Here is a 22143-nt window from a genome sequence, read left to right as displayed (position 1 = left end):
CAGATGGGGTACAGTGGTGTATATGTGTATATTTATATAGAGCTTTTCCTGTAGCCGTCATAGGGAAGCAGAGTGTTAAGAACGCCATAAAACATTCCTCTCAGGAAGGTATAAGGTTTTGTTTGAATAGTAATTTTGTACCGGATGTGCATTAATACAACAGCAAAAGAACGAAAAAAGTGTTACGGCTTAAGAAAAAGTTCTAAATCAATTTTCAATTTCCGGTCCTCTTGTGCCGAATGTTTACCCTTGACATCAGAGTGTTCCCTGTGTAGTAATCCCACCCCACAAGGACTCCATCTCTTGTATTAATTGAACTCCCCCCTTCATAAAGAATCCATGCTTTCTCCTAGGACTTGCGAATTATTTCTTACATGATACACAGAAGTAAATAAGAGCGTTTCGTCTATATGTCGGTAGTCAGAAGAACGGCCTCAACTCTGAAACAAACTTTAACCCTTTGAGTGGCAACAATTTCTGTGAGAGATGTGCAAAATATCCACCGAAATGACCAGCGTCGCTCACATTTGTTATATAAATTCAAATCAAAAAATATTCTGTAAAAAAAAGATTATATTACCTATATAAGGTCATGATGAATTAAAATGACAAATTCACAGGCTTAAGGACCATAAACTTGTAATAGTTTTTTTTTATTTATCACGACTACTGGAGGGCAAGGTTTATTCAGACATTTTTTGAAGTTATGCCCATACTTGACTACACTCCTGGTATACTCAGAATATTGGGCTCCAGGGAAAGTACTTCCCCTTTTGGATTGGGCGGAGCAAGAAATTGAAGACGCGTTTCGCAGTTTTGAGATTATGATTATGACAAAGGGAAGAAAAGCAATGGCAAGTGTACTGCACGGTGAGCTTTGCAAGCCGGTAACGGGCGATTGAGCCACCAGCTTTAAAGCGACCAGGTTGGTTTTGTCTTTAAAGTTACCGTTGATTTAATTCTAGATGTTAAATCATCGATGTCGCGCCACCTCTCCAGAAGACTAAGGGGTGAATTTATGAAGCTTGGAGAAGTGTTATCTATCCCCATAAAGAACGTTATGAGCAAGGTGATAATGGTTCAGCCAATCAGCTACAATATGTAAATTGACAGGTAAGAGCTGATTGGCTGAACCATTATCACCTTGCTCATAACGTTCTTTATGGGGATAGATAACACTTCTCCAAGCTTCATAAATTCACCCCTAAATGAGATATAGGCCCACAAGTAACAGCTTCCAATTTTGAGGGGACTGGGATGAATTTGGTGAGATTGCCATTAGATGCTTTAAAGCTATCTCGGAAGAATTGTGTCGGTGCATACACATGACGGGCAATAATATTTGAGACCAGACAAGAAACAGGGATGTTTGGTAATCTATATTGCTAATATATATTGGCCCTTATTCTGGTTTACCCACAAAGGCAAATTCCTTCTCAAATGGACAAAACCATGTGCACTGGAGGGGGGGGGGGGGGGGGGCAGATGTAACATGTGCATAAAGAATTAGATTTGGGTGAGTTATTTTGTTTCTGTGCAGAGTAAATACTGACTTCTTTATTTTTACACTGCAATATAGATCTCACTTTGACATAAAACCCCACCCAAATCTAATTCTCTCTGCAAAGTTACATCTGCCTCCCCTGCAGTAAACATGGTTTTGTCCATTTGAGAAGAAATTTGCCTTTGCAAGTAAACCAGAATAAGGGCCATTATTTCCCAGTTCTTCGTCCCACAATAATGGATGCAGCCTGGGCATCACTACTGTGTCTGGAAGCCTATCCCTGCTCTATAGCCCTTTTGTCAGACAGAATGCCAATCAACGTTGTATGGTGCCACCACGGCAGTGACGGGTTACGGCCAATAACTAGGGCAATACTTGACATGCCTTCGGTACTTAGTGTAACCGAGTTTGCTAAAACAATCTTCTCTTCCAGCGGACTTAGCCGTCATTGTGCACCGAGCCTTTGAAGTAACAGAAATCCTATTGAAAACTCCGAGTCATTTCGTTGTGAAATAAATTCATCTCTGTGTGCCTCGGAGCCACTCAATGTAAGAACATCCAACGCTGGTCTTTACTGTGCTCTTTCCAGCATAATCTTCTTAGATCTTAGTGGAGCCCTGGCTTATACACAGTGGAGACAGATATTGTGTGACCCTAACAAATGTCTATAGTGTGTCTATGCATTCGCAGCTCATCATTATGAGCTACGGGGCCTTACTGATACATCACTAGTGAACTAAATATGCGTGCAGCTTACAAAGGGCCTAATTCAGACCTGCACATTTGCCGATTATCGATAGACTGCACATGCATCTGGGCCGTAATGCGCAAGGGGGAGGGGTTTAGTAACCCTACTGACCCGGGGGGGGGGGGGGGGGGTTGCTGGGGCTACCCACACTTACCCGGCTTCGGTGCAACACTGCGGATGCTTCCGCCCACCGCATCACCACGCTGAAGCGGCACCGTCCTGGGTGACGTGGTGACGTCACCCAAGAGCGACCAGCAGCCATCTTCAAACTGGTAAAAGCCGCCATATTTACTGTGGGCAGCACAGCCAGGGGCAAAGCAGTAGCCCAGCCAGGGGGGGAAGTGGCCAAATCTGGACTAGCTCACCGGGAAATGGTTTCGCAGCGGGCCAATCCGACCCTGGGTAGGAGCTGATTGGTTGGTGGTTTATCACTTTTCAAAGCTTAGTACATCTCGCCCAAAGTGAGGATTTTGGGAAGTGTGATGATAGCGAGGTGCAAAAACAGAATCTGGCCCCCGGGTCAGAGTGGATCAGTGTACAAGTTTCCCGTGGCAACCAGTCCACTGCAAGTAAGCATTTATCGTGTATATTTTTTTAAATGATAGGCAGACGGGGATCATCTTCAATGCTCCCTTCTTTTCTCTGCTGGATACACCGACCCCTGAGTCCTCATGGAGAACAAAAAGTGCTCCATATATATATACAGTACACAAGTATAAATTGTATATAAATATTATGATGAGTTTGATTAATTTAATTGATGATCATGTTTAAATTTCGACCTAAGGCACTGCCGCTGACACAGACCTCCCACGGGTAACACGGATGCCCTGACCGCTAGGACAGCACCGTGCCTCTGCAGCAAAAAAAAACTTGCTGGAACATTGAGACAGTCTTCTCCCACAGTCTGCAGACTCGGCTCTCATTATAGATTTGCAGGCTGTCAGGCCATTTAATAAGACATAACAGGGGCTGTGTCAGTCCCCAGAGTGAAGGAAATATGCAGCCTTTGCCTGTGTAGAAAGCAGTAAACCGCCAAGAGGAAGGGTAAACTAAGAACGGTGCTGCTCCTCGCGGAATGTTTCATCTTTAATATATTCCCTCCATCCCTTATGCTCAGAAATGATGGTGGTGGAAATAGGATTAAAGCTGAATAAACAGCCGCTCAAACTCACCGTTTATTTGTGAAACATCACAGGAGAGAGCTCACCTCGCAAGAAAGAAAATGAAAGGCCGCCGCGAAAATGAGCCAATGCTTCCGGCAAATGATAACATGGCACTGTGTTGGACTGTGCTGTGGAGGTCATTCTGGTTAACACTCACCATTGCGAATTCACAATGGTGAGCGATGGTGATGGACTGCGCATATCCATATTCCCTTAAGCGCATGTGCAGGCCATCTGTGCGAACAGATGCGGCTACTTGTATAGTCGCCGGCCCGTTTTCACGGAGCAGTGCGGGTGGGGCGGTGGACATGGGTTGAGTCCATGGGAACGCCCAGCGTTTCATGGGCATTGCCATTAAAATGCTGGGCGTTCCCATGGTAATTCGCTCGTGACACGGGTGCCGGGGGCAGGCAGCTGACATTACTGGATGTCAGCTGCCCGCACTCTTCCCATACAAGGGCGCTGCAAATCTGAGTCAGCAGAGACTGACTTAGATTTGCAAGTGCTTGATAAACCATTCGATGTTTGGCGTGCATGTGGCAGGCGTGCATTAGTGCGGGTGGCGGTAAGTTGACTCGCAAAGCTGCAAAATCCTCAGCTTTTGCGAGTCAACCAGAATGTGGGACTATGACTACCTTCCAACAAACTAGGTCGTGCTATGCGGGGAGTAAAGAGAATATCCAATGTGGCAGAGATTATTGGCGTCACCGACAGGGATATTTTTCTTAAAAGTTGGTAAGAAAAATTAGATATAGTTGCTGACACTTGAATTTAATGCTCTCTGTGTCTGTGATGTTCCCAAGGGAATCATTATCTGTCGATCTGATGATATTTGGTCAGACTTATCAATTATCGCTACAGCTGCACCTGATTGATCAAAAATGGGATTGTCACCCAAACAATCGCATTGGTAAGTGGGTGGATAGATTGGGCGATCATAAATTAACATGAATCATAAGCAATCTCTTTTGTGCTCAGTATATTCGGAATTGCAGCAGCAGGGACAGGTTTACAGGCCCCGCCCTGAACCAGTGATGTCACATGAGGGGGCTGGGCCAGCGGTAGTAGAAAGTGAAGAGTCTGCCAGGCAGCACTGAAGCACGGTGCCATCCAAGCACCTTGTTAACCAGTTGCTGGGTCAGCAATGGTGCTGCCCCCAAGGCTGTGCCTTGGCAGATGGCACCGATTACACACCCCTCCGTACTGCCCTGCAAAATGGGACTGTCCTATGTGTGTGAAAATTTCAATAAAAAGTTATGTGTGGAAAGATCCTTTAATTAAAGTCGGTGTTGTTGCGTGTTTGCGTTGACGCACAATTGTCCCGATTTGAGGGAACAATCCTGGCATAGGAAAAGTACGTTCTGTTCACCATGAAGAGAACCTAGCTTCATTGTGCATGGCAACATAAAGGTATTGTGGTGGATGGAAGCGTTAAGCACACCCAGACCGCACGGTCCGCCCACTCTCAACCTGGTGTGGCATGACAACACATCGGTACAATGCACAATGGCACTAGTAGTATGGTTTATTGTATAAACTGCTTTGCAAACCTCAGCATGTCCTGACCAGAGGATAGAACTGTTAAATGCCATTTAAGTGTTTTAGACTTTTTTTTTTAGAATAATAAAAATGAATTTAAGTGCCGTGGACAAACTAATAGTAATTATTGGCGCCAGCAGACAAGACGTGATGTAATACTATGTGGTTGGGCACTCACACACACACAAAAAAGGAACTGAATCTGAGTATTGCATACAGACACGTAATTAGAGAAGTTGTACTCTGCAATGTTGAAAACCGGGGGGGATTTTAGGGACAATGACTAAACACAGGAAATAATTAGGGCCTGTGCACACTAGTCCAGTGTAAATGCATTTTCATGCACTAATAAGCTCATTAAAAACACTTTTAAAATGAGTTCCGATGGCGCCCTTCGCACAAACGAATGCGCCAGTGAATAGGAAAGCTGCATGTTCAATTGCGTCATATAAATAAAGTTTATATTTAAAAAAAAAAAAAACACACTCATCACAAGAACACACAAACAGTATGTAAATAATTCTAATAAAGTATTATACTGTCACTGTTTAAAACATAAGTGACATCTTACAGGATTCTATCTACTAATATAACATTTTGCTTTTATAGTTTACCTCTTGTAATACAGCCCATTGTACAAAAGACATTTATGATTCAAGACAAAAATCAATATGGGCAACAGTGGCATGGAAATTCATCCTTTTTTCAGGCCATATAGCATTAACCCAATGCAACACGTCATTATTTTGTCAGTCCAGTAAAAGTACATTTTATAAAAATTAAGATTTTATGTTGTATGTGATGAAAAGTAAGTGAAAACCGTGGTATTCCATGGCTCCCCTATTTGAATTTTTGACTGTACTACAGCCCCTCCCCTGGATCTGCCACTGCTTCTGACCCATAATTACTCACAGAAATCAGATGTGCACACTACTGTAAATACTAAACACTTCTAATCATAATACTCTTTATAAACAATGAAATATAACAAAAAAAGCTAATTTGAGGCGCTTAGCATAATCTTGACCAAATATATGGGCCCACCATCCAAGACTAGGTGACCTCATCTGGTGGGTTCATAACACTAACGTTCAAGTCTAGTGATTTAATAAATCCCTCTTATGATCTGGGCAAGCTAAACTCAGATTCACCCTTGCTACGCCAAGACCCTACAAGACAATAGTTCTATCTCAAGTATGACGTTACAGACATTAACAAATAGGTACTGTAAATACCTGTATAGTCTTCTGTAATCCTTGTATGTTTCATGTCTCATCGTCAACTGAACCTACAAAACAGACAAACAAGGACTTATTAGGTTGATCAGGGTATAAAGCATCAGTTGATTGCTGGTAGACACTCTATGGCCTAGATACTTATACCTCCATATAATATCAGTAACCTTACTGAGAATCATAGTGTACGCAGCCACCAACACAAGAACCCAATAGACATCATACAGGGCCCGATTCTGATCAGCCCGCATTCCACATGCATTGAGCAGTTACGTGCAAGAGCCCTATGGGTTTCCTCTGGGTACACCAGTTCTCAACCATGTCCCCAATTAACAACCCACACCCCCGCACCTCCCACAATATCCTCTCTGCCCCCCCTCCAATATAACAAGGCCACACCCCCAACCTACCCAGCTATACACATGATCATCTCTTCCACAAAACCAATATAACAAGACCACACCACCGAGCCACCAAGCTATATACATGTTCCTAACTGCCACGCCACCACTATAACAAGGCCACACCCTTAAACTACCCAGCTAATAGATAGCCTAGTCTAAGGATGGCCATCATTGTTGTTGCCATTGGTCGTTGCCATAGATGGCGATATTGCAAGTGGCCATCGATGATAGCCAACTATGCAATGGATGACCATCAACCGAGGGTCATCCCTTTTCTTTGTCTGACTGATCTATGAGCCAATCAGAACCTGTGGGCGTATCTAGTGGGAGGTGATCTATGCTCCGTATCCTGGCACCTTGGAGAAAAAAATACATTCAGTTATGCTGTGCTATGTGCGAACCATCTGGTCATCCCCCATCGATGGCAAGTATTCGGCTATAAATCATAGATGATTATGAAACATTGGCGGCTGATGGCCAAGTTTGTCCTAAGCAAAATCTTTTTGGCCAGTGCCAATAGAGCAAATATATGATTTAAGGTGAAGTTATTGCAAAGGCTTTTTCTACAAGTACTTGGCAGTGTGATTGGTTGGCTATTTGGATCAGGGCATAAACAAAATGTTTGCTATGTACCACGTACCGCCAGGGGTGACCAAACTTGTCTTCAAGATCTACCAACAGTTCATATATCTCAGGCAACCCGTAGATCTATAGTACGAATGAATGCAGCAGGTTTGAAAATGTGACAGTTAGTAATGACTACAGCTGTGCACCAGCTAGGTGGTTTGGGACATGTGACAGTTAGTAATGACTGCACCTGTGCACCAGCTAGGTGGTCTAGGACATGTGACAGTTAGTAATGACTGCACCTGTGCACCAGCTATGTGGTCTGGGACATGTGACAGTTAGTAATAACTGCACCTGTGCACCAGCTAGGTGGATTGGGACATGTGACAGTTAGTAATGACTGCACCTGGGCACCAGCTAGATGGTTTGGAAAACGTGTCCTGTTGGTAGATCTCAAGGACCGGTTTAGCCACCCCTGGCATACGCTATACTGAATAGTTTGCATGTATAAACACAGATTGTGACCCTTTTTTTTTTTCCTGGTGAAAGGCGACGCTGTAATCCCCTGTGTGAAAAGTGAAAATCCTGCGCTTTCCCCTAATCCACGACCTCCTTTTCCCGTAGAGGTTACAGCGATTACTTCTGGGCGAAACCAGATTGAGCATAATGATGTCAGCAAAACTAATTGCTAGATGTCAGTCATTTAAAAAAAAAAATATTTATATATATAGAATTGTTTGAAAAAGAAAATGCACATCCAGCCCCGCCAGAGAGCTACCGCTTTACCCGTCACTCTCAGGACACGGTTTAAATATTTATCTGAATATTTCACATTCACTCACTGCACAATGTAAACATTTGCTAAGTGCATTATTATGTTAATGAGTTTGCGTAAAGCCCCTCCCCCCCCCTCTCGCCTGTCCTGAGAAAGGAGTCACGGAAAAAAAAAAAAGCCCTTTCGCTGCAATTATGGGAAGAATAATACTGATTGTTTATACATAGATCCTTCGCATGCTTCAGCATCATAGTCTTGTCATTTGAAAAGCAGCAGCTCCAGATCAGCTGGTTCTATCGCCTCTCTGTACTAAGGTTCCTGTTAATCATACACAGAACATGACCTGAAAGCATAAGACTAAAAGGCTGTCCTCGGGTAAACCCTGCCTGTGATCTTTGCAATGTGCCCTTATAGCTGGCTCCTTCCAGTCCGCTCAATGCGGCATTGTGTCCGACCGTCAGTTCGATTGCACAAGCGCGCCGTTTACAAAGGACATTGTCCTAAGCGTAAGGCATATTTAACAACATTCAATATCTTTTTCTGGATTTGTTTTTTAAATTTCTTTACAAAAAATATTTGTTTCATAAAATAAAATATAACAGGATTGGAGCATTTTGAACGGCATGCAATTTTTTTTTTGAGCATTTTAACTGACATAAGGAATTTGATTGGGCAATGGGCCTGACTAACGACGACTCGCAATTTAGAAAATTTGTCCCCGTCCCGATGTTTTGGGGACTGCATATGCGCTATTATGCCTTTTGGAAATGGCTTCGGCGACTTGCATAGTCGCCAAGCTGTTTGCAATCAAACGGGCGGGCAGGCCCATTTGGACGCCCAGTGTTTCCTCGGGGTGCCTACAAAAACGATGGGTGCACCCAGGAAAATGCTTCCCTATGCAAAAGCAGGCAGGCCGATGGGGTCACATGACGTCAGCTCACGCCCCGTTCTTGGAGTCGCACGCCACAATTATAGGCCAGTCAAGACTGACTTATATTTGCAAACGGGGAAAAAATCATTCCATGATCAGTGAATTTATGTTAAACATCCATTGGAATTGTGGCAGGGATGTCCGCATTGCGGCGGCGGGGGGGGGGGGGGGGGGGGGGTTGGGAAGGCATTTGCTCGCCTGGTGTGGTTCCATTTTATCACCGCTTTATCACTTTACCATGGTTTGGTAAAGTCAGGTCCTAGTCTATCTGCCTAGGTCATTCCATGGTCGACTGGCCAAAAACAACCGCCAAGACTCACTTATGCTGTGAGTACGCATTTCACTATATTTGTGCCTAACAATTGGGGAACCTAGGAGTTAGGTGAACTATGACTTTTTTCTGGGGTCAGGGTCATAGTCAAATATGATTTGAGGGGCTAAAAAAAGGTAAGGGCTTAAAAATAGTATGAAGTAACGTGGGTTAAAAACTAGTTTACATACTTAGAGTTTGACAGCCCAGCAAATAGTGTTAGTAAATGGACATTACTTCGTGCTCCATTCAATGACTACAGTAAACTCTGTTCTGTCCCATAATAGGATTCCACCACCGAAATATGGTCACACACAGTACAGCAATGCTGCATAGTTACACGAAATGAGAGCACATGTTGTGAAACATAAAATCCAATGTCACATAGGGACAAGTTGTAATACAGTTACACTTCCCCTCTAATTCTCTCACTAGTTGAGAAAGTACACAGTGTGGTTGTGTTGGTTGTGGCGGTTTGTCCCTGAGTACACTGTCCTAAATCCAGAATATTAGTCATGAGTACAGTTCAGAGGCAACGTCGGAAAATATTACTACTGGCAACACCAGAAGGTTCCTTGACGGATGCAGATATGGCAACATCGGTGATAGATATATAAAACGTAGTTAACGTGGAATTTATTTGTGGCGGTTTCCATGCACTGGCGGTTTGCCACTGACCCACATGTAATGAATCTCAATGGACAATTACAGTACATTTTTTTTTTAAATTCAGTGCTGACATGCACTGGAAAAACAACGCTTGTTTTGCCTCATGATGGCCAAATACTTTAATAAACGGGAATGATGTTACGGGTGGTCATTTGGTGCTTCTGTATCATCGATGATGGGAAATCCTCTAGTTCTCCTTCAGTTGGGGCTCCTACCTCTTTCGGGGAGGGGGGCTGCTTTTGGCCGCAGGCACCCCCCCTCCCCCTGTCACCACCGCCTGTCGCCGCAGTTGCCTTTTCCCGTCACCTGTCCTATGATGACAGGCGCCTGGACTGGCGCATGCGCAGTACAAACATATGTACTGCGCATATGGCCAGCTTCTATGGGCTGCTTCGGCGGCAGCCCATAGAAGTAATCATAGTCCCAGCGCCTGTACAATATAAGTTACAGGCACCGGGACCAGCACGTGCACAGTACCGGATATAGGTAATGTGCATTTGCCGTTTTTGCCCGGCAGCCCGCAACAAGGCGTCTCGGAGGGAGGGAACACCTCCTAATGGGACTGCCTTTGTGACTGGCAGGTCGGACTTCCAATAGGAAGTCACTGCCGGTCACAGTGAAGCCAGTGCTGTCTCACAGACTGCATCTGGCTTCACTACAGTGGCGGATTTTACCTGGGGGGGGCTGCAGCCCATAGGTAAGAACTGCCACAGTTCTTTCATCGATTGTAAGAATTGTCTACATCGGGCATAGACTGCAGATGATTTTTGATTCATCGTTGGTTGGTGGCAATTGCTACTATATAGATTGGGCAAGCTGCGGTTAGGGGTGATATACTCTGCCCCTATTGGGCCCTCCACAAAATCAGAACATGATCCAATACCACTCATGGCACCCCTGATCTTGCCTACTCTTGTGTAATGTTGGGACGTTCCTCCCTCCTAGATCCTTCTGCACCCTCCGCCACTCCTGGGGGCATTTTGCCCCTTGCACTGTGATGCTGCATTGCACAGCATGGGGGTATGAGGATGCCAATCATGTTACTTGCCACTTAGATAACATCCCGAAATGTAGGAACGTATGAGCACGTCAATCGGAATCGGTACATCTGTCAGACCAGACTTAGGTCTACAGTCATTAGGTCGACCCCGGAGGATCGATTGGCCCCAAGGTCGACAGGGTTAAAGGTCGACATGGGTCAAGGTCGACATGGGCCAAGGTCGACATGGGTTTAGGTCGACATGAGGTTTTCACTGTTTTTTTTACCCGAATGTCGACACAGTCGACATGGACACAGTTGGAGTTGAACCGCAGCCCCTTGCATCGCTCGCAATGCTTCGGGCACACTATTTTATTCTCCCACCACGCCCTAGTGGATGGTAGGGCATGAAATACCGCCTGTCGGCACATGTCGGCTCAAAAAACAGTGAAAAACTCATGTCGACCTAAACCCATGTCGACCTTGACCCATGTCGACCTTTAACCCTGTCGACCTTGGGGCCAGTCGACCTTCCGGGGTCGACCTAATGACTGTCGACGTAAGTGTGGTCTGACAGATGACCGTTTCCCCGTCAATCACATGCACACCTCATGCTAGCATAAAGGAAACCACAGACATGCATGTGAACTAACTGCAAAACAACCACACAGCACATGACGTTCATACGTGTCTTGGGCCAATGTACTAAGACTTGGAGAGAGAGATAAAGCAAAGAGAGATAAAGTGCTAAACAATCAAACCCTAACTGCCATTACACAGGCTGTAATATAGTGAATAGGAGCTGATTGTCTGGTACTTTATCTCCCTCCTCATTATGGGACAGATGTACCAAGCCTTGAAAAGTGATAAAGTCGAGTGACAAGACCAGCAAATCAGCCCCTAACTGTTATTTCTCAAAATAACGGGTGGTGGTGTGGCAGTTAGGGGCTGATTGGCTGGTCATTTATCATTCTCCATTTCATCACTTTTTTGCACATAGGAGTCCGTGTATGTGCTGGCGTAAGCTGAGATGGGGTTCGGGCATCTGTAGGTGCTTGCCCGCCTCCTGCGCAGCCACATTGGTATTCCTGGCCTCTGCTGTCTAGTACCCAGCCTGATGAAACCTCTATACACGAGTCACACAGAAGTTGACCTGGATCAAACTCAGAACAATTTAGCAAAAAAAATGACTTCATCAATAACAGCGAGTAAATGAGTCTGGCTGCAGGGATGAGATAATCAGGCAGCCGGCATGTAACTCCTGCCTCGCCCGGCCAAGTCCCCAGTCCTGTGCAGGCCTGAGAATGGTCGCGTCGCAGCTTTCTGCAGGCTTGAAATCAATTAAAAACAGACGAATGCGAATTGCAAAACAAAATTTTCATAAAAATCGTGCGTTTATAGGTGACGACTTAGCAGGGAAGACATCCAGGATGCGAGGAGTTAATGTGCTTTCTGCCTGTCTCATACAGGAAGAAGGGAAACTAGGACAAGTCGCTGTACCAGCAGCAGCAGCAGCAGAGCGCCAGGCCGGCCCATGAAAGCCAATTCACATTAGCCCTTGTGCCTTGTTTTCACAGGTGCGCTGGGCTGTCCAGCTGGAGATAAGCACCATAACGCTGCACCAGGATTCTCTATCATCTGCCTCCCAAACCCCTTTAATGGCTTAAAGTAACATGCACCGAAATCGTAAAAGTCTCCGTTAATCCGCTTTAATTTGATGTTTTCGGTTACATTTATCCATTGAGCGCAAAAGTTTTCTGCAATTCAGCTAATCCCAACCTCGGAATCTGGCGCCTGATTGGGGCCCCCATAATGGTCTGTGGCCCCTTCACCCGTTCATTTTGGAAAAACAGAATCTTAAATAAAAAAAAAACAGATTAGAGCAATTCAGGACCTCTCAAGTACTCAGGCGCATAGGCTGCATAGTGGCGAAGAGCCCTGAATCAGCTCGCTGTCCCTGCTCGCAGCACTGTCTAGACCTGGGGACGGTAGCTGGGGGGACTGTGGCCTCCTGGGTAGCCCTGACTCGGTCATCAGTCAACTAGAAGGGAAAGTGGTATTGACAGCTTCTAAACATACAACACTTCACAGGCAAATTATCTGCAAAGAGATTAGTTGGTTTACGTAGCAGTTAGGTTGGTGCTACCGGGGGACTGATGCCCAGTATATATATTTATATATATATCTGTCAATACATAGAATAACTGTGCGGCTTTTGTCTTGCTAGGGTCACGTATATACAGCAGCAGTTTTCTCTCCCGGACACCAGGATATTGTTGTCAAACGTTTTAGAGAGAAGACCAAAGCAATCAATAAGAAAGCCACAAAAAAAAACACACAAAGCAAAAGATAAAATACACCAGACAAAAACAACACCAACAGACTGAGCGCCCGCGTGTCCAGACTCTTAATGAACAACAAGACTTTAATCTCGGGCCCCTATGTAAAATGCATATATAGCATATTGTACCACATGACTTTTTTTTTATTATTATCGTTTGTGAATATAAGTCCAACTGATTTAAGAATTCATATTGGTCACTGCACAATTAGACTTGCAGATAGCAGTGGCAGCAGAAGCATACCTCCCATCTTTGGAGGAGGCTGAAGAGGTACGCTGGCATGCGCCCCTCTGTCTCCGGGAATAGATGTGAGTTAGGCCGTACACAAGTGTCACCTGGCTGATGTCATAGAGGACGAGCTGACAGTGCAGACACTATTTCTCCAGAGCCTGCCCAGCATCTCCTGGGATGCCGCTCCCCCTTAGTGATGTCATCAGGATTCCCAGCAAGGCCACACCCCCTTAAATTAGGCCAGAGGCACGCAAGATTCAGTAGGGTACACAAGGGTTCCTTTTGTCACATTCAGAGTAAAGTGCCACCAGTATGATTTTGTAAGTGTAGGAGCACCCAGAAGGAAACCCATTCCAACACGGTGGAAACGTACAAACTCCACACAGTTTGGGAACTGAACCCAGGTTAGTTAGTAATGATAACCATTATGCCATTATTCTACCCGATAGCGCTTTTCCTTCACTCATGGATACCCAGCCATGCAACTGCCCTGGGTAATTGTGTAATATATATTTGTTGATCCAGGTTGGGAGACTCACCAGCCACGACGGAGTTAAATAACCTGGGCTCCCAGCAGTAAAGGTGGCCCTGCCGGCCGGCTAATCCCCAGTTTTAGTGCTGGGTAATTGGACAACACACTTTGCTGTCTGTAACCTAATCCAGGGAGCGTGCACTTAGTTTAATGTAAAGTGTGCAGTTTGGGGCTTTGCGGATAGGAGACACACTGTGTGTTTTTACTACTGTGGTTTGTGTGCTTTACTCACATATTTTAAGGTGTCAAATAACCTTGTAAGACATATCCAGGAATCAGCATTGTATATTAACTCTTTAACACTGTCACTGCACCAGATGGCATACAGAACTACATACTACGGCTTCTATCGGGGGCATGCAGTGCACGTTATCTGCGGATAGGAATAGCAACACTGCCACCATTGAATGAAACATAAGATGCAGAAAAAAAAGTAAAAAAAGAAAGAAAGAAAAGTAAAATTGTTATTGCATAATAAAATGGGCAATAGCGGAGAACGAACAGGGATAGGAGAACAGTAGTTTGCACACAGGGTAAAGGGGTATTTTATTAAAATTGCTGCCTCGGGTAATGTTCTAAGGGCAATGGAGGTAGGCTGAGGGTGCTCCAGATATTATAAACAGCAGGAAAAGCACCAAGTGCATGTGACACGCCTCCAAGGAGATATGACATGCCTCTGAGGAGATGTGACGCCTCCCCAGAGATGTGACACGCCTCCAAGTACATGTGACACGCCTCCAATGGCCTGTGACACACCACCAAGTGCATGTGACACGCCTCCAAGGCGATATGACACGCCTCCCCAGAGATGTGACATGCCTCCAAGTGCATGTGACACGCCTCCAAGGGGATGTGACATGCCCCCTTTGATATGGCCAAGCCCCATTCTCTTGGGTGATATTTAAAAGTTATAAAATATGGAACATACCCAGCGAATGATATAAATGGTATTGACAAGAAGGTTAATGGTAAAATAAAATATTTTAGACCATGGTATAGATTAAAGGTGGTTTTTCATGGATTTATAATGATTAGAAATCAAATCTAAAATGAGTTTCTGGGGCTAAAACTAACATTTAATAATATTTAAAAATGAATATAACAAAATGTAAATCTGTAAGTACATGTGTGTTCTAGCCTCTATGTCGATTTTAATCTATTTAAAATGGATAAAAATTAATTAAAATCAACCTATAATAAATGTACACCAATATACTGCACATGTTTTACAGAGTTTTGTTTTAATTTGTAAAGATTATAATTTTTTTGAGAAACACCAACTGCCAGTGAGTCAGTTTGGAATGGCAGTTGTGGCAGTGGATGTGGCAACCCTATTCGAATTTTGAACGGTGCTGTAACCCTCCCCCTCTGGAGCCTCCCCTGCCAATGTAGCTCATATAATAGAGAATAGCCATGTACACCATTTCTGATAGACCTGCTTTACCGGTGACTAGATAAGGTCCAGAGAAAACATATCTATGGACAGGGATGGGATGCAAATACAGTATATTTACTGATGACAGGCAGTGGGAACATCGGCAGCCAGGATAAAGTTGGGTCTGATCAGTCTGAATTTTGTGGCATTACATTTTCTCTCAGATTTTGCAATATATGTTTTAATGGTAAGACTGTAAAGTGGTGCGATATAAAGCAGAGGGCACTGCAATTTGTCATTTTCTGATCTTCTCATTGTAATGCGGAGAGCACTATCATGTTACATAATAAGAACTGGGGTACTTGAAAGTGGCACAGTATGAAATGTATGCAGTATGCTGTGACATAATATAGACTGGGGCTCTTTTAATGTGGCATAATATGAACTGGAGAGCACTGTAATGTGGCACAGTATGAAATGTATGCAGTATGCTGTGGCATAATATAGACTGGGGCTCTTTTAATGTGGCATAATATGAACTGGAGAGCACTGTAATGTGGCACAGTATGAAATGTATGCAGTATGCTGGAGCATAATATAGACTGGGGCTCTTTTAATGTGGCATAATATGAACTGGAGAGCACTGTAATGTGGCACAGTATAAGCAGGCGGCACTGTAATATGTTATCATGTGAATTAGGGTGACAAGGAGGTATAATGTGTACTGGCAGCCCTACAATGTGACATCATGGAGCTACAATAGATAATAAAATAAACTAGGGCACTACTATGTGGCATTACCTTATGGATGGCACTACTATGGTATATAAGATGAATGAGGGCACTATTATGGGACATAATATTAATAACCGCTGCAGAGAAGTGTCTATCAATAATCACTGGGACGGGGGCCAATTCAATATGTTGAAACGGGGTACACAAAGTTCTGGCTATACCCCTGTCTCCAGCCACCCACCAATCAACAACTGACAGCCAGTCACTATGTGGAAGAATGCTTCCTCAGTGCTCTGATTGTGACCACCACCCAGGATCGGAGGCCCATCGGACTGTGGGGCCCTGGACAGCTGCCCAGTGTGTCTATATGTTAAGATGGCCGGCCCTTCCTGCATAATTGATAAGGCAATTCTAATGCATTTATAGACAGATCAGATAAGACTGCCCATTGATATTATGTAATAATAAGCAAGCTGTCATTATAAACCAATAATACAGTACAATAATAATCATTAACTTTCTGAAGAATAAGGACAATTTGTGGGATTTTTTTATAGAGTGTTTCCCTGTGTAATAAGCTTATAGACATTGGGTCTGATTCATGCCCGTTATGTTAATTTGGATGTGACATCATTACATATTATGGCAACACACTGCTCTATGATGTCTATAAACATTATTATGCTTTAATACAATGCCTAAAAAGAAGTGTGCTGCTCTGGTCAATGTTCTGTTGTAAAACATTAGCATTCCTGTGGATGTTACGTTGACATCTCACTACAGTACTGCTAAGGTCTTGGTGCCAGCCACCACAGGGCACCTTCAAAGGTCTTATGGAGACCATGCCACAGATCTGGCACCTGTGGGTGGGATGGGCTGGAGGAACCAGTCTAAATCATGGAGGCCAATCTTTGCAGCTTATAGGACTCATAGGATCTGCTGCTAAGGTCTTGGTGCCAGCCACCACAGGGCACCTTCAAAGGTCTTGTGGTGTCCATGCCACAGATCTGGCACCTGTGGGTGGGATGGGCTGGAGGAACCAGTCTAAATCATGGAGGCCAAACTTCGCAGCTTATAGGACTCATAGGATCTGCTTCTAAGGTCTTGGTGCCAGCCACCACAGGGCACCTTCAAAGGTCTTGTGGAGTCCATGCCACAGATCTAGCACCTGAGGGTGGGATGTGCTGGAGGAACCAGTCTAAATCATGGAGGCCCGTCCTCACAGTTTACAGGACTCATAGGATCTGCTTCTAAGGTCTTGGTGCCAGACACCACAGGGCACCTTCAAAGGTCTTGTGGAGACCATGCCACAGATCTGGCAACTGTGGGTGGGATGTGCTCGAGAGACAAGTCTAAATCATGGAGGCCCATCCTCACAGCTTACAGGACTCATAGGATCTGCTGCTAAGATCTTGATGCCAGACACCACAGGACACCTTCGGAGGTCTTGTGGAGACCATGCCCCAATGGGTCAGAGCTGTTTTAGCATCACAATGGGGGGAAAGAGGTGGCAGATGTATTGAAACCAGGTTAAATGCAGGTTTTAATGTAATCAGCCAGTTTAATTGGTGTTCTAGATTAAAGGGACATAATGACAAGCCAATATATAAACCTACGTCTGCATATCTATGACATACTCATGAGAATATGAACAACTGGGAATACTCATTATATTATACTGTATAAAAACATTGGACACTAAGACCATAATACATCTATTACACCGTGTACGGACATAGGACACTACACCACAACATGTCCTGACCACTGGCCACAATACATCTATTAACCCCAATACAAACATAGGACACTACACTCCCAACATGCCCTGACCACTGGCCACAATACATTTATTAACCCCAATACAAACATAGGACACTACACTCCCAACATGCCCTGACCACTGGCCACAATACATCTATTACACCCTATACAGACATTACACCCCCAACATGACCTGGCCAGAACACATCTAAAAGATAGCATTATTATCACAGGGCTCCCTCTGGTATTTTTCTTTTATTTCTTTACTTACAGATGGAGCCCCTCTCATGCTTGCCCAGCGCTCGCCAGAACGTCCCCGCTGGCGAACGCCGGTGGAGAGGGACTCCATCAGAATGGGACGCGCATGCGTCTCACACGCGTGCGTGTCCCAGTCTCTGGGCGGCGAGACCCTGTCCGTCTCCGCTTCAGGGAGACATGCAGGGAGTTGGCGATGGAATTGCCAGCCCCCGGCTGAATAAACTGCGCTTCCTCTTCATCAAAGGCTTAGAGAAGAATTTAGCACATTCTCCTACAATTGCTTATTACTACATTTAGGTGATACCAAAATGATGTGAAAAGGGTGTGAAAAAAACCTTATTCATATGATTGTAATAAAAATAATATGCAGGATAATCTGCCCAACAAAACCTGATGATACAATCGGATAACACTCTATTCATACATGGGACGTTACATCTATCCAAAACCCAACCCGTACCTAATCGAATCACCCCAGAATGTTACATGATTTATGTATATGATATAAGCAACTTATTATTATTATTATTATTGTTATTACTACTTTTATTATTAATTTTATTTTATTTATAAGGCGCCACAAATGTTTGCAGCACCAAAAAATCTGACCACAACCGTATCACACAGGAATAAGAGTGGCTGAGGCATTATGGGAAGCAATAATGGGATCTTGCAGAGACAAAAACAATGGTTCTCTTATGTTTCTATTGCCCCATTGGATGTTACCTAAGGAACAGAAATATCCTGTAACAGACATACAGAGCAGATGGGCCTGGGTTATGGTGTAGAAGATCTGCGATGTCTACTTCGGAAATGACTTGGTTGACCACACTAATGGTCGACGAGACTAGATCGCCACCTAAAAATAGATGGCAGATCAACAGGAAGAGAAAATTGTCACAAGCAAAAGGTTGACAGGAATGTGGTCGAAGGTGAAAAGGTTGACATGAGTTTTTTTTTGGTGTCTGTGTTGACATAGGTTGACAAGTGTACTGTGTCCCCTCGCTTGGCTCGCTGCGCTCGGCACACTGCTTGATGCTCCCTCTATGTCCACTGAGATGGTAAAGTATGAACAAGTCATTTAAAAAAAACACGAAAAACTTGTGTTGACCATGTCAGTGTCGACCATGTCCATTTTCAACCTTTTGCTTGTGCCGACTTTCTATCAATGTCAATCAAGTGTATGCCGATCATTTTTAGGTCTCTAACTCGTCGCAGTTGACCATTAGTGATCCACCGAGTCATTTTCAATCTAGTCATCTTCGATCCGTTGACCACATCCGATGGGCCTGTTACTGTACGTTTTCTATGTGCTGAAAACCAATGTACAGCGAGACAGGAAAGCTGTATGATCACCAGGACTGTGGGAAAGTAGAGCACCGTGGACAACATGCTAAGCTTTTGATTCTCACAGAGGGAGCGAGAGCAGTGACTGCCAGAATACACGTAATGTGCGGCATTCAGCATTACTCACTGGGAGGCAGCAATCTAGGTATACGTTTAATCCAAAGGCGTCACATGGTGTGCGCAGCGCCATGCAACATTGCAAAATACAAATAATATGTGCTAGTAATAACACATGTAATGGGGGGGGGGGGGGGGCAATTGAACGAATAATAGAAAAAAAACCATAATATCTTAATGTGTTATGGAGGGAATACAACAATCAAAGGCTACTTGGAATACACTGCGGAAGCCAGTTCAGGCAATGGGCCGAGGGTCTGATTCAGACTGGGATTTGTAGTTCCGCTGCAGCTGAACTCGGCTACTATTTCTAATAATGAGACTGCTAGGGGAATGCATAGATGTCATTATGGTCCCAATAGTAACACATAGGCACAGATCTGCTGTACAATCCCTAATAAATGCAGCAGTCTGATGCACGCATTTCTCCATAACTAATGTCACACAGTTGCCTATAGCCCTGATGCAGAGGAGGACTGGCCACCATGGTTGGACAGACATACTGAGCAGCGATAGGGTGGCTTTTCTGTCTGATGATGTCACCAGTGTCCGAAAGATAGTGCGTCTTTGTGTGGACATTGTGGGTGTTATGCGATGGTGTACTGTATATGTTATGCAATTGCCCTACTTGGTGCATGGTGAATGATGGTACTGCTGGGTGTTATATGATGGTGCACTGTACGTGTTATGTGATGGTGCACTGTGTATGTTATGCAATTGTACTACTGGGTGATATGTGATTGGGCACTACTTGGTGTTATAGTATGTGATGGTACTACTGTGTTTAATGAGATTGGGCACTGCTGGGTGTTACGTGATTGGGCACTGCTGGGTGTTATGTGATTGGGCACTACTGGGTGTTATGTGATGGTACTACAGTGTTTTATGTGATTGGGCACTGCTGGGTGTTATGTGATTGGGCACTGCTGGGTGTTATGTGATTGGGCACTGCTGGTGTTATGTGATTGGGCACTACTGGGTGTTATGTGATTGGGCACTGCTGGTGTTATGTGATTGGGCACTGCTGGTGTTATGTGATTGGGCACTACTGGGTGTTATGTGATTGGGCACTACTGGGTGTTATGTAATGGTACTACAGTTTTTTATGTGATTGAGCACTACTTGGTGTTATGTGATTGGGCACTGCTGGTGTTATGTGATTGGGCACTACTGGGTGTTATGTGATTGGGCACTGCTGGTGTTATGTGATTGGGCACTACTGGATGTTATGTGATTGGGCACTACTGGGTGTTATGTGATGGTACTACAGTTTTTTATGTGATTGAGCACTACTTGGTGTTATGTGATTGGGCACTACTTGGTGTTATGTGATGGTACTACTGTGTTTTAAGTGATTGTACTGCTGGGTGTTATATCATAGGGCACTGCTGGGTGTTATGTGATTGGGCACTACTGGATGTTTCTTATATAGCGCACACAGATTCCGCAGCACAGTGTTATACAGAGTATAGTTGAACATTCACATCAGACTATACAATAAGCACAGATGTATTGCTTCCTGAAAAACAAATACAATAAACAATGATGCACCATTAATGTGCCCAACCACAAACCCCTATATGTGTGCTGTATACTGTACCAGCTCCCGCGTCTGTCTATAACCTGGCAGATAAATCACTGGCAGTCCTACAGCATATTACTTCCTACGGTAGCAGTGCCACTGGACGACCTGTATATGTCCAGTTATTTTCCAACCCCCAGTACATCCACTGTCCAAGACCCGTCTGGCACATGATATAATGTACCACCTCACAGTGGTACATTATAATGAGGCTTTTTTAACCCTTACATGCGGCGAGAACCATAGTGTCATTGGGATGAACTTGGGTAGGAGATCAGCAGAACATTTTCAGTAGGAATCAGTCGCGGAGCATCCCAAAAAGGGTCCTTTACATTTATTACTGGCCCTTTGTGTATTTCTGATGTCAGAAGCCTCATGTGGCATTAAAATCAAGATTTTTTTTGTCTTTAATGCTAGTAATGCATTTAGACAGAGAAGGTACCTACTGATTCCACAATGACCCAGTACCTCCCTGCGCGTGTCCCTGCTGGTGATTGCGATGGTGTGGCAGAATCTTTTAGATGCCCAATTTACCAATTTTATGGGATCAATCAAGCTAAACAGAGACACAAGTCCAACACAAACACGTTGGGCATGCAGCATCACCAGTAGGTCCCTAATGGCAGCAGTCTGTGTTGACCATTAAACAAAGACAAAGTCGCTGTGATTCCAGTTCCTCAAAGATGCCACAGCCATGCCAGGGAAGCCTTAATCCATGATATAACATCAGCATATCATGAAATACAATATTAACAGATTATTGACAACTATCTAAGAGGTGATATAGAAATGATCTACAAAGATTTTAGGATCCCTATATCTTGCTCTGGATATCTTCATATTAAAGACTACCAGCCGGTATACGACCATTGCCTATGTTGTCCATCACCTAAGGTCTACGGTGAAGGCTTTCCCAAGTACTTCTGCTGTCCTCCTATAAATTCCCAAGTCCCCAAGTACTTCTGCTGTCCTATCACTAGCATCATGTTTGAGCTAGGGATGGCCTTCAAACATCGATGGCTGAAAAATACCA

General features: G+C 44.3%; 1 long non-coding RNA gene across 2 annotated transcripts in view; it reads right to left on the bottom strand.

The window, feature by feature from the left end:
* Positions 1 to 22143, bottom strand: part of LOC146073819 (uncharacterized) — a 67964-nt gene that overhangs the window by 33219 nt on the left and 12602 nt on the right. For both annotated transcript variants that reach the window (XR_014473318.1, XR_014473319.1), the window contains exon 3: positions 6193 to 6245. This is a non-coding gene — a long non-coding RNA (uncharacterized LOC146073819). The remainder of the gene's footprint in view (positions 1 to 6192; positions 6246 to 22143) is intronic.

The sequence above is a fragment of the Crinia signifera genome, chromosome 4, assembly GCF_055691185.1.
Source record: "Crinia signifera chromosome 4, ASM5569118v1, whole genome shotgun sequence".
NCBI lineage: Eukaryota > Metazoa > Chordata > Amphibia > Anura > Myobatrachidae > Crinia > Crinia signifera.
Note: the sequence above shows the minus strand (reverse complement) of the source record. Positions and strands in the feature narration are given on the sequence as shown.